The 11,315-nt window shown below is 34.2% G+C and overlaps 1 non-coding gene across 1 annotated transcript; it reads right to left on the bottom strand.

Annotated features, from left to right (window-relative positions):
• Window positions 1-9,864: 9,864 nt before the first annotated feature.
• LOC111539554 lies at window positions 9,865-9,971 on the bottom strand. Its single transcript, XR_002730716.1, has one exon. It is a non-coding gene; the product is annotated as a U6 spliceosomal RNA (small nuclear RNA).
• Between the last annotated feature and the right edge of the window lie 1,344 nt (window positions 9,972-11,315).

Raw genomic sequence — 11,315 nt, 5'->3', positions numbered from 1 at the left:
CCTATGTCTCACAGTTTTAATATGCCATCGTTATCATACAATGTACTTGCATATGTGCTGTGGTCTATTTAATGAATTCTGTTCAACTGATTTATTTTTCTGTTTACTCATAAATATCATAGTGCTTTAATGATGTTTTCATATATGGTAGGGCTTGTGCACTCCCAGTGCTCTTCCTTGTTAGCTTTTGAATATTTTGGTTTTGTTTCATTTTTTTCATATGAATTTCATGAGATTTTTCTAGCTTTATTTTTACAAAAAATACAAAAACTATGTATATTTGCATTAGGATTATAAAATATGTATTAATTACCATGGGACAAATGAATATATTTATGATGCAAAGTATCCTATCAAAAATGTAATTTCTTTTACCATTTTTCAAGCTTTTTTGTGTGTCCTTCAGGAGCTTTTTAATATGTACTTCATGTATATTTTGCACAATTCTTGTGAGATGTATTTTTGATTATTACATTTTATGTTAATTAATGTTTCTTTGGTAAGGTGTTTTCTTTTTAAATAAATTCTATCTGGTGTTTTTATAATGCATAAGAAAACAATTTATTTCCCCAGTAAGTAAAATGTGACTTTGGGGCTGATATACATACAGACAGAAATAAGAAATAGATGTACATATACACATGAGATTTTCATTTTCAAGAAATTTACATTTATTCTTATGTTATTTATTTTCTTTAATCTAAAATGAATATTGAAATTTGTCAAATGGCTTTTCAGGAGCTTAGATATGATTCTATTATTTTTCTCCTTAAATTCATCAACCACGTGAATTACATTAATAGATGTCCTAATATGGAACCATCTTTGCATTTCTGGAATTGAATCTGGTTGATTTTTGGTGTATTTTAAAGTTTAATTATTTCTGAAATCTATTTGTTAATATTTTATTTAGAATTTTTGCATTGATATACGTGAGATTGCTCTTTAATATTCTTTTGTGTGCAGTCTTTTGATAGATTTTTGCATCTCTATTATATTCATTGCAAAATCTTACTTGGAAATGTTTTTCTTTTGCTAATGCACTAGGTACTTTTAAATAGCATTAAATTATCTACTCATTAAGGTTTGTAGAATTCCTCTGTGAATCTACCTGTCCCTGATATTTTGTGGGAGTTGGCTAATTCTTGCATGGAATCAGCCTGTTTGAATTTTCTATTTCATCTGAGGTAAGTTTTGGAATATTTTACATTCCTGGAAAATAACACGTCATTCAAGTTTTCAAATGTATTCAGATATTAGAGCAAAATTAGTTTACTGAGTTCTAAATTACCTCTATTTCTGTGAATATTTCCCCATTAATTAATATTTATTTTTGCTATTAAATGCTCTCTCTTTCTCTTGATGAGATTAACAGTATATTAGTTTTTTAAAGAAATAGAAATTTATAAATCAAACTCAAATAAATTTAAAAAATAAAAACATAAATAAAATTTAACATTATTCTGTTTTCTAGTCCATTAATTCATATTGTCATAGTACCATGTAGCAAACAACAACAGAATTGCAGTGGCATTGTCTCACCCTTGAACTTCAATATTTGCTGGGGCAGTTTCTCTCCTGACTTTGGTGGCTGAAGCAGTTCCTTTTTATGCTGAATTGCCTTGTGTAGCTCTCCCCTAGGTGTCTCTCACCCTTCTCCTAGGACCAGCAGGCTAGTTTAGGTATGTTCTTCCCAGGGAAATGGCAACAGCACAAGAGGGTTTCCTCAACTGTTCAAGCACATTGTAAGCCTCTACTTGCATCACATCTGCTGGCATCCCGTTGCCAAAGGAATCCACATGACTGAGCCCAAATCAAGGGTAGAAAACATACACAAAAAGAACTGAAAAAGTGGGAAAGGTATTCGTATACCAAATTTTCTCTCCTTTCCTTCAGTTGATTTCATTTACCATTTTCTAATTTTTTGAGCTGAATATCTATCATGACAAGGATTTTAAGATTATAAATTTTCTTCTAAACCCTGTTTTATCTAGATCCTATAGATTCAAAAGTGTCTTTATTACCTTGTCTCCTATATATGCCGCAATTTTTATTTTCTGTTTTCTCTTCAACCTAAATTTTAAGAAAATGTTTTTACAAATTTCAGGAAAAGGAAGCTTTTTCTTTTTTAGAGATGGAGTCTCACTCTGTTACTCAGGCTGGAGTGCATAGGCTCAATCTCGGCTAACTACAACCTCCACCTCCTGGGCTCAAGCCATCCTCCTGCCTCAGCCTCCCGGGTAGCTGGGATCATAGGTGTCCACCACCGTGCCTGGCTAATTTTTGTATTTTTAGTACAGATGGGGTTTCACCGATTGGTCAGGCTGGTCTCTAACTCCTGACCTCCAGTGATCCGTGCACTTCGGCCTCCCAAAGTGCTGGGATTAGAGGTGTGAGTCACCACATCCTAGTTTTTGTATAGTTTTATTATTACATGGTCATTAGAGAAGCTTGCAACTGTGATTTATTTATTTTTAATTCAGAATGGATTAAGCATTGTCTGGTGGTTTAATATACGATCAATTTTCCCAAATACTCCAAAGTTTATTCAAAATAAGGTACAGAATTGCCTTATCAATTAACTCACTTTATTATTTATATTTATTTTGGTATTCTGTATACTTAATATTAAGTTTTCATCCACTTGATCTGACATGGACCCAGAAAGGTGCAATAATACCTCTCATTAATGTTTTCATGTCTATTTCTCCCTCTGTCACCTGCCCTTTATGCTTTATGAATGTTTGGCACATTTATGCTTTATGAATGTAACTGTAATATGTCCATTGTGAACACTTCGGCTATTAACTTTCCTTTTTTCTTTTTTAATGCTGTTTGGCTGGAGACCCTAGTTTATTTTTGTCTTTTCTGATATATACCTTTACATTCTTTGATTTTCAGTCTTACTGAAGTACTTTGTTTTAGGAAAGTCTATGCCATAGAATATAGAATTGGGTTCACTATAATCCATCCTGAAATTTTTTTTTTCTTTTGAAAGCTAAGTTAAACCTTTTAATAGGTTATTTACTGATACAAAAATTTACTGATACAAGAGCAGTGTTTTGTCTTTCTTACATCATATTATTTGTATTGCATTTCCTTTGTGGTTTTAAAAATAGTATTTCATTATAAGTTTTGTTTTCTTTGCTTCTTTTGCATTGTTTATCTGCTAATGAAGCTATTTGTATTTTTCTTTATTTATTACCTTTATAATAATAATTTTACATTAGACCTTTATTCATGTACTTCTTTTGAATACATCATCTCTAAGTTCCCTGTTATGAATAATAATTAAAAATTGGAAATTTCCTCTTCCTTTTCTCTTTTCCTCATCCCTCTTACCTGACTTTAGTTACTAACGGTGTTTACTTTTAATTAATTAAATTAGATTATGAATTTATTTAATTTCTGATGCCCTTTCTTCCTTGCCTGTCCTTTTTTTTTTTTTTTTTTTCAAGCTGGATTGCAGTGATGTGATCTCTGCTCACTGCAACCTCTGCCTCCGGGGTTCAAGCAATTCTCCTGTCTCAGCCTCCTGGGTAGCTGGGACTACAGGCACCTGCCACCATATCTGACTAATTGGTGTATTTTTAGTGGAGACGGGGTTTCACCATGTGGGCAAGGCTGGTTTCAAATTCCTGACCTCAAGTGATCCATGCACCTCAACCTCCCAAAGTGCTGGGATTATAGGCGTGAGCCACTGCACCTGGCTGCCTGTCCAATTTTTGTTAAATATATTATTCCTGCATTGGCAGGGCATATGACATTTATTTTCTATTCTGACATGTCAACTTCCATATTTGCTTTCATTTAGGTTGTATACATTCAGTATTTATTTTCAGTCATTTTGCCAGTGTTTGTCTAGTTATTTCTTATTTGGCCCAAATTCATTCTCTAGTGATACTCTCAATAAGAGCTCAAAGGCACAATATTCTCTGAGCTCTTGCATGGTAAAAGCTGTTTGTTTATAGGTATTATATATTAAATCAAATTTGAGTAGCTATACTAATCTTTGACTCAACGTTATTACTTTGTGTATTTTGCAAGTGTTGTTCTACAGCCTTCTCATATTAAATATTTGTAAGAAGAAATATAGGACTAGTATTTTGTTCTTCTCTTAGGAACTTTTATTTTTATTTTTTTCCTGGTTGCTGCCGTAACTGCAGGTCCTCCTCCCTTCTCCTATTCTCTTTCTCCTCCTCCATCACCTCCTTCTTTGCCTTTACCTTTTAAAGGGCAAATATAAGTCTTAGAGCTGACCATACTGGGTCACTTTTCCTGGTCTGCTGGGTATGCATTGACAATGTTGAACTTTACTGAAGCCTGGTGATCCTGGAAAACAGTACGCATTAAAGAAATTCCCCACTGTTTTGTGTTCCGGGAAACTGCTTACTGCAAAGCACCACACTTTCAGGCAAGACTTAGAAAATACTCATGGATGTCACCTTGTTTACTTATGACAAGGGATAAACAGACTCTCCGGATTCTCATTCTTTGCCTCATAAATGATTGGCTTAACTGTTTGCCCCCCCACCCTCATCAATCAGGGCAAAATACTTGTTAACTAAATTTTTATTAATTTTCTCTCCTTCCCCCAGGAATCTCAACTTTGACCCACCCTCTGCCTAACCCAGCAAACAACCCCTTGTTAACAGCCCCTCCCCAAAACAGGCTGATCTTAGGGCAGAATATTTTCTGATTTATTGCCTGACCCTAGCAATTTCTTCTGCTTCTTCATCATTTTGGACACATTCTTGCCTCCTTCCTAGGCACTGCTTATGAAAATTTGCATGATTCTTAATATTTACATTCAAATCCCCAAATTCTCTGGATATTCTTTTATCATCCTGTGAAATTAAACATAGTTGGGAAATAAAGTATGAAGAAGACAGAGTGAAGGGTGCAGGGCTCCTTCGATGGGATCCATTATCTCCAATTTCTTTTGTACCTACTACCTCTTCACCATTCCTCCCGAATCTGACTGATCTCTTATTCTCAATCTTTTTACCTTGAGCCTAAAATAAGGCTTTTGAAAAAAACTCTGGGTTTTTTTTTTGTTTATTTTTGTTTTTTGTTTGTTTTGTTCTGCTTTGCTGCACCATTTTCCCTTACAGTAATCAATATGGAGGGGCAAGTAAGGAGAAGGAGACAGGAATTACAGAGGAATGAAACAGAATAGTACTCTATATTTATATGAACTATTTTCATTAATATGATAGAAATGCCCCTGAGTCATCCACAGTCTTGCTAATGCTTCCTCTTACCCCAAGGCCCCAAAATCTGCCAGATAACTGGGTGAATTTGGGAAGGGATGTCTCCAATCCCCAGACAGAGCCAAGCAACATCTTCGGACACCTCAAGTCCAAGTCCCATAGGTAATAAGGTGTTGAGTTAACCTATCCCAGCCTCCTTTGATACCATCTTTTACTAAGAACATCTGACTAAATAATACCCAATTATGTTTCTTCTCTTCATCTTTTTATTTTTGTAATACCCAACATACTAGTTTACTGCCCATTCAACTTCCTATGTTAATATCTCTTTATTTTTCAACTCAGAATTACATAGTTATTTTATTTTTACAATGAAAAATGTTTTTACCTCTCAAAGTCTCTGTTTCTTTATAAAATGGGGATTATTATATCTTTTTTAGAGGAGCCATTTCCATGATGCCATCAAGAGAGTTTGCTGAAATTGTAGATCTGATCCTATTGTGTAGATCAGAAATGACTGTATCAATATCGGTTATAATTAAATGTTTATAATATATAGTAATTTCCATGATTATAAAAATATCAGCTGGTCAGAAGAAGCCTCTAAAAATCCAAAGAAAAGCACTGGAAAATCGAAGTCTTCCCATGGCCTCTCAGATGCTGCCCTTCATTTATTGGGACTGTGCATACCTTCAGTAACTGCATGTTCCTGGGGTTTTGGCTCAGATAGGTGCTCATGTAGCCCCAGTTTGCCACTTCATTGTTATTCTAATAATATGATCAGGCACATCTGGCTGAAGGAATTGGGGCTACAGTGTTTGTATTAATATCTAGCAAAGCAAAAATATAGAATGACTTTTCACTTAATAAGCAGGATAGTGGTTAGTATCTGTAACATCAACAGTTTTGCCTGGTCTGTTCCTTAAAGTTAATTTGCAATGAGAAATTCCCTACCCTCCTCAGAGGGGGTTCTGCTTCTGATACTTATTTTTGTATATAATCTTCAGAAGGGACAATTAGTGGCAGAGTTGTGTTATGTGGCTTATATGAGTTGATTTTATCAGGTGCTAAGGAGAGGAGAAGGCAGGCTTGGCATCCAGCATGAGGTTTCTTTCTGATCCTCAGTGAGTGGGCATCCAGATCCCTCCATGGCTTTTGGACATCCACGATTGTGGCAGATCACTGTGACTCATTTGGCCCAACTGGCTGACAGACCCATCTGTCGTTAAGGAACCCAACTCAGATCTGTGTAGTAAGGGAGCAAAACAAACCACATATCTGAATCACAGGACAGAAGGAGAGCTACAGTCATCTGCTATTTTTTTTTTTTTTTTTTTTTTTGAAGTTAAATAAGGTTTTCCCTTCAAGCAGGTGGAGGGATGTACCTTACAGGACTTTTGTGATTGGCTCCCAGCCAGTCTTCTGCATTTTTCACAGCTGGCATCATGATAAACTAATTTTTTTACTGAATTGACCCTCTATTACTTTCATTTTCATCAGCTCACAACCAATTGATGAGATATAATTTAATACAATGCAATTAATGTTACCAGATTTTTCATAGCAAAGCATCAAAAAATGAGTTAAAGCCTAAGTGCCAACAAGTGGGAGTTGGAGTGTAGGAATAGGAAACTTAGAAGGCAATGTAACCCTAAGAGAGAAAGAAGCACTAAGAAATACAAAAATAATTTATGCTGCCAATGCTGAGGAAAAAAAAGAGATTATGAAAAACAAGCTAGACAGCAAATGGTTAATAATTACTTTACTAAGATGCTTCTAAGGATTCAAGAAATCTTCCCCAAAGAGGTGACCTGTAAATTGGGCCTTGGAGGAATGGGGGAAGGAGGACATCAAGGTGGTCAGGAAAAGAAAGGCTATTTCTAATAGACGGGAGAACATGAATGCAAGCAGAGAACTGAGAAAAAGCATTCATGGCCCCATGAGATTTGGCACCTGTCATTTCCCACCAACACCCTAACACCTGAACTATTTACTATTTGTATAAATTCATTATAAAAGCTTTGAAAGTGAAGTTAGGCTTACGGATTTTTATTTTATTCAATGGGTTATAGTTCATTGTCAACATTATTTATGTTGACGTTAAATTGTACCAGATTCTGGACATTGGTTGTCTCTTCAAGGTGGTTTTTGTGTCCTTTTGACATGTCTCCAACATTCTTTGAGTATTTTCTTGCTTTTTTGAACAACTCGTTGTGTATGATTTTAGTTGTAGCTCTGAAATCAACCTTTCCTCTAAGAAGCCCTGACGACTTTTAGTGGAGAATGGTATTTAGGAACCAATATTTGATTACTAGCTGTGCTCATTGCTACTAGCATTTCATTGCTTGTAGCTTATCCCAATGTTCAGAACTAGGAAAAATAACTGAAAATGCACACACACACACACACACATGTACACATATTTTTCCTGTGTTTACCTGATTATATATTAAAAACAATGAATTTACCTGATAATTACAATTCCAGTCACCTGTGTTTATTCCAACTATACTACCTCCCGTGTTTATAATCCCCTTCTCCAACAGTGACAATTTTGGCATCCATTTTGGCATCAATATATTCACTTATTTGCTCACTCACAGAACACACCGAGCAAGATTTCAGAATTGTTAGTCTGTACCATAGTGCAAATCAATTCTATTAAGTGGAATTTACTATTTGTCTTTTTTAGAGCAAAACTTATAAATAGTAAAATATACAAATCTTTACAGTTCATTGAGTTGTGGTAAGTTGTGAGATGTGAAGACATTGTGTGCCTTCATGAAACTCACCCTGGTATTAAGATATAGAAAATGTCATCATTGTATAAAGCTTCCTGTTGCTGCTTCCTAGTAAATTCCCTCATCTAATAGATTAGAGTTTTCTCTTTTGAATTTTTACGTATATGAAATCATGTAGTGTGAATTCTTTTTGGGTCTGGCTTCATTTGCTCAGGCTTTCATTGTCTAAAAGAGTCATCCATATTATTATATGGATAAATAGTTTTTCATTTTTATAGCACAGTATTATTCCATTGCATGTTGATATCAAAATCATTTACCTATTCTTTAGTTGACAGGCATTTGTGTTGTTCCCAATTTTGAACAGTTAATAAAGCTGCCATGAATATTTCTTTAAAGTCTTTTGTAAAAATGTATTCTCATTTATGTTAGGTAAATTCATAGGAGTAGAATCAATACATCATAGGGAGGATATATGTTCAGTTTTTAAAAACTGACAGGTTTCAAACTGATTGTGTAATTTTTACTCTATTATCAAAGTATAAGAATTATGGTTGCTCCATATCACTGACAATATTTAGTGTTGGTCTTTTTTTAGTTTAACCATTCTGCTAAATATAGAGTAGTATCTCTTTAGGATTTAATGGTATTTTCCAGCTAACTAATGATTTTGGATCCTTTTTCATTTACTTATTGGCCATATATACTTATTTCTTTGTGAATTCTCTGTTCAGGTCTGTTTTCATTCAATTGTCTTTTTATTGCTCAATTATAGGATACAAATTTCTTTGTCTTTTGCCAGATATATCTTAGGTTATAAAGATATCTTAGATTTTCTTTTAAAAGGTTTTAAGTTTAGCTTTTAAAAACAGGTCTATGATTCATCTCAAATTAATTTTTGCATATTGCATGAAGGACAGGTCAAGGTTCATTTTTTTCTATGTGGTTATCCACATAGAAATCTTTCAGTGCCATTATCAAAAGTTAATTGACTGTACAATTTTGAGTGTATTTCTGAACTCTATGTTTTATTCAACTATCATTTTATAAATATTGCACTGTCTTTATATTGTAGCTTCATAGCATGTCTTGAAGTCAGGTACTGTTAGCTCTCTTCCTATGCGTATTATTTTCCTTTTTCAAGATTTCTTTGACTATTCTAGATCATTTGTACTTTGAGAGAAATTTTAGAATCCACTTATCAATTTTTAAAATAAAAAGCATATTGCAATTATGATTGGGCTTATGTTGAATCTGTATATCAACTTGGGAAGAGTTGTCATCTTGATAATATTGAGTCTTCCAATCCATGAACACAGTCTTTCACCCCATTTACTTGGGACTTTAAAAGTTTCTCTCATTAATATTTTATGAATTCTGTACAGAGATTTTATTTGCATTAATTTATCTTGAATATTTTATGTGTTTGGAAGTAGTGGAAATGGAACTTTTAAATTTTTATTTTAACGTGTATTGAGACCTTGCTAAATTTGCTATGTAGTCTAGTGGATATTTGTATATCCTTTAAGATTTACTACACAATCATGTCATCTGCAAATACTGACAGTTTAATTTTTTTTTTTTTTTTTTTTGAGACCATATCTCACTCTGTCGCCCAGACTGGAATGCAGTGGTGTGATCTTGGCTCACTGCAACCTCTGCCTCCTGAGTTCAAGTGATTCTCCTGCCTCAGCTTCTCGAGTAGCTGGGACCACAGGTGCACACCACTACGCCCAGCTAATTTTTGTATTTTTAGTAGAGATGGGATTTCATCATACTCTCGAATTTTTATGCCTTTCTCTTGCATTATTGTACTTTCTTAAATTTCTCGTTTAATGTAGAGTAGAAATAGTGAGAGAATATCTTTGCCTTCATCATTGTCTTAGAGGGAAAATATAAACTACTGAAGAGAAAATGTGAATCTCTTCATAAAATTTTGTACAATCCTTGTAGAGTATTCATGCTAGTTATCTCTGTACTGTTCCAATATTAGTATATGTGCTGCCACAGCAAGTACATATTTTCTCTGAAAATCTGTGACTGTCTTGAAATCAGATTTCATGATTTAGTTATCTTTCTAGTCTATGCACCTAGCATAATGCCCCAAACATGCAAGAACTGCAATAAATGATTTTTAAATAAATAAATAACAATTTCTTGAAAGATTATTTTGTAGAAATAACCTAATAATATCCTATGACCCTATTTTTCAGAGTATGTTCTATGTAATACTAATTCTAAGAGATGATATCATGTACTAATGTAAATTTTTTATTGACAAATAAATTTGGGAGATTCTGGATCTAAAAAGGAAAAAGATTTACCTACATAACAGAGTAGACAAATCATATTTACACTCATTTGTAAAATTTTTTCTAACATTGCTAGTTATGTACTTAAATTCCTTTATGACCCCCATTTCTACTGATGGTTGGAAAGTAAGGTAAACTTTCCAGTTACAGATAACTCAATATTTCCAGTTTAAAATCTCCTCATTTAGTAAATGTTCACTCAGTTTAACTTCTCCAGGTGATACTCACCATTTCCTTTTCAAAATGGTGTCTGGAATTGTGCAAATGTCTTCTGGGGCTTACTCTTAGTGAACTCAGATTGACATGTAGCTTGTCTCACCTTACTCCGGGCAATGGCCTTTTTTTCTACTGTTTCTGCTGTTCAAGTGACTATAATAGATATACTGTAATACTTGCTGTCACAGAAAAATCAAGTCTCAAGGTATCTATCCTTATAGCTATGGGTTTAATTATATCCCCTCAAAATTCATGTGACAAAGTCCTAATTCCTAGTAACTCAGAATGTGATCTTATTTTGAAATAAGACCATTGCTGATATAAATATTTGAGAGGTTATTAATCTGGGTCCCAATCCAATGTGGCTATGTCCTTACAAAAAGATATAAGTTTGGAGAAAGACATGCAAACAAGGACTATGCCATGTGAGGATAAAGGCAGAATTGGGGGTGATGCTTCTACAAGCCAAAGAACAGCAACTATTTCCAGCAAACCACCAGGAGCTAGAAGAGAGACATGGAACAGATTCTTCACAGTCTTCAGAAGAAACCAATCCTGGTGATATCTTGATCTTGGACTTCCAGCCTCCAGAACTGTGAAACAATAAATTTCTGTTGCTTAAACTGCTCAGTTTGCAGTGTTTTGTTACAGCAGCTTTAGTAAACTAATATATTCATCCTTTCTTCTGGATGTTATGTTTGTACTTGGTTCTCACTGACGTTCTAAATCTTCTGATTTTCAGCTGTAACTTCTGTTTCTTGCTTAGATTGCCCACTCCACTCTATCTCATATGTGATCACCTTGCATTTTGCTCTGTTGACCCATGGAAGACC

The sequence above is a fragment of the Piliocolobus tephrosceles genome, chromosome 2, assembly GCF_002776525.5.
Source record: "Piliocolobus tephrosceles isolate RC106 chromosome 2, ASM277652v3, whole genome shotgun sequence".
NCBI lineage: Eukaryota > Metazoa > Chordata > Mammalia > Primates > Cercopithecidae > Piliocolobus > Piliocolobus tephrosceles.
Note: the sequence above shows the minus strand (reverse complement) of the source record. Positions and strands in the feature narration are given on the sequence as shown.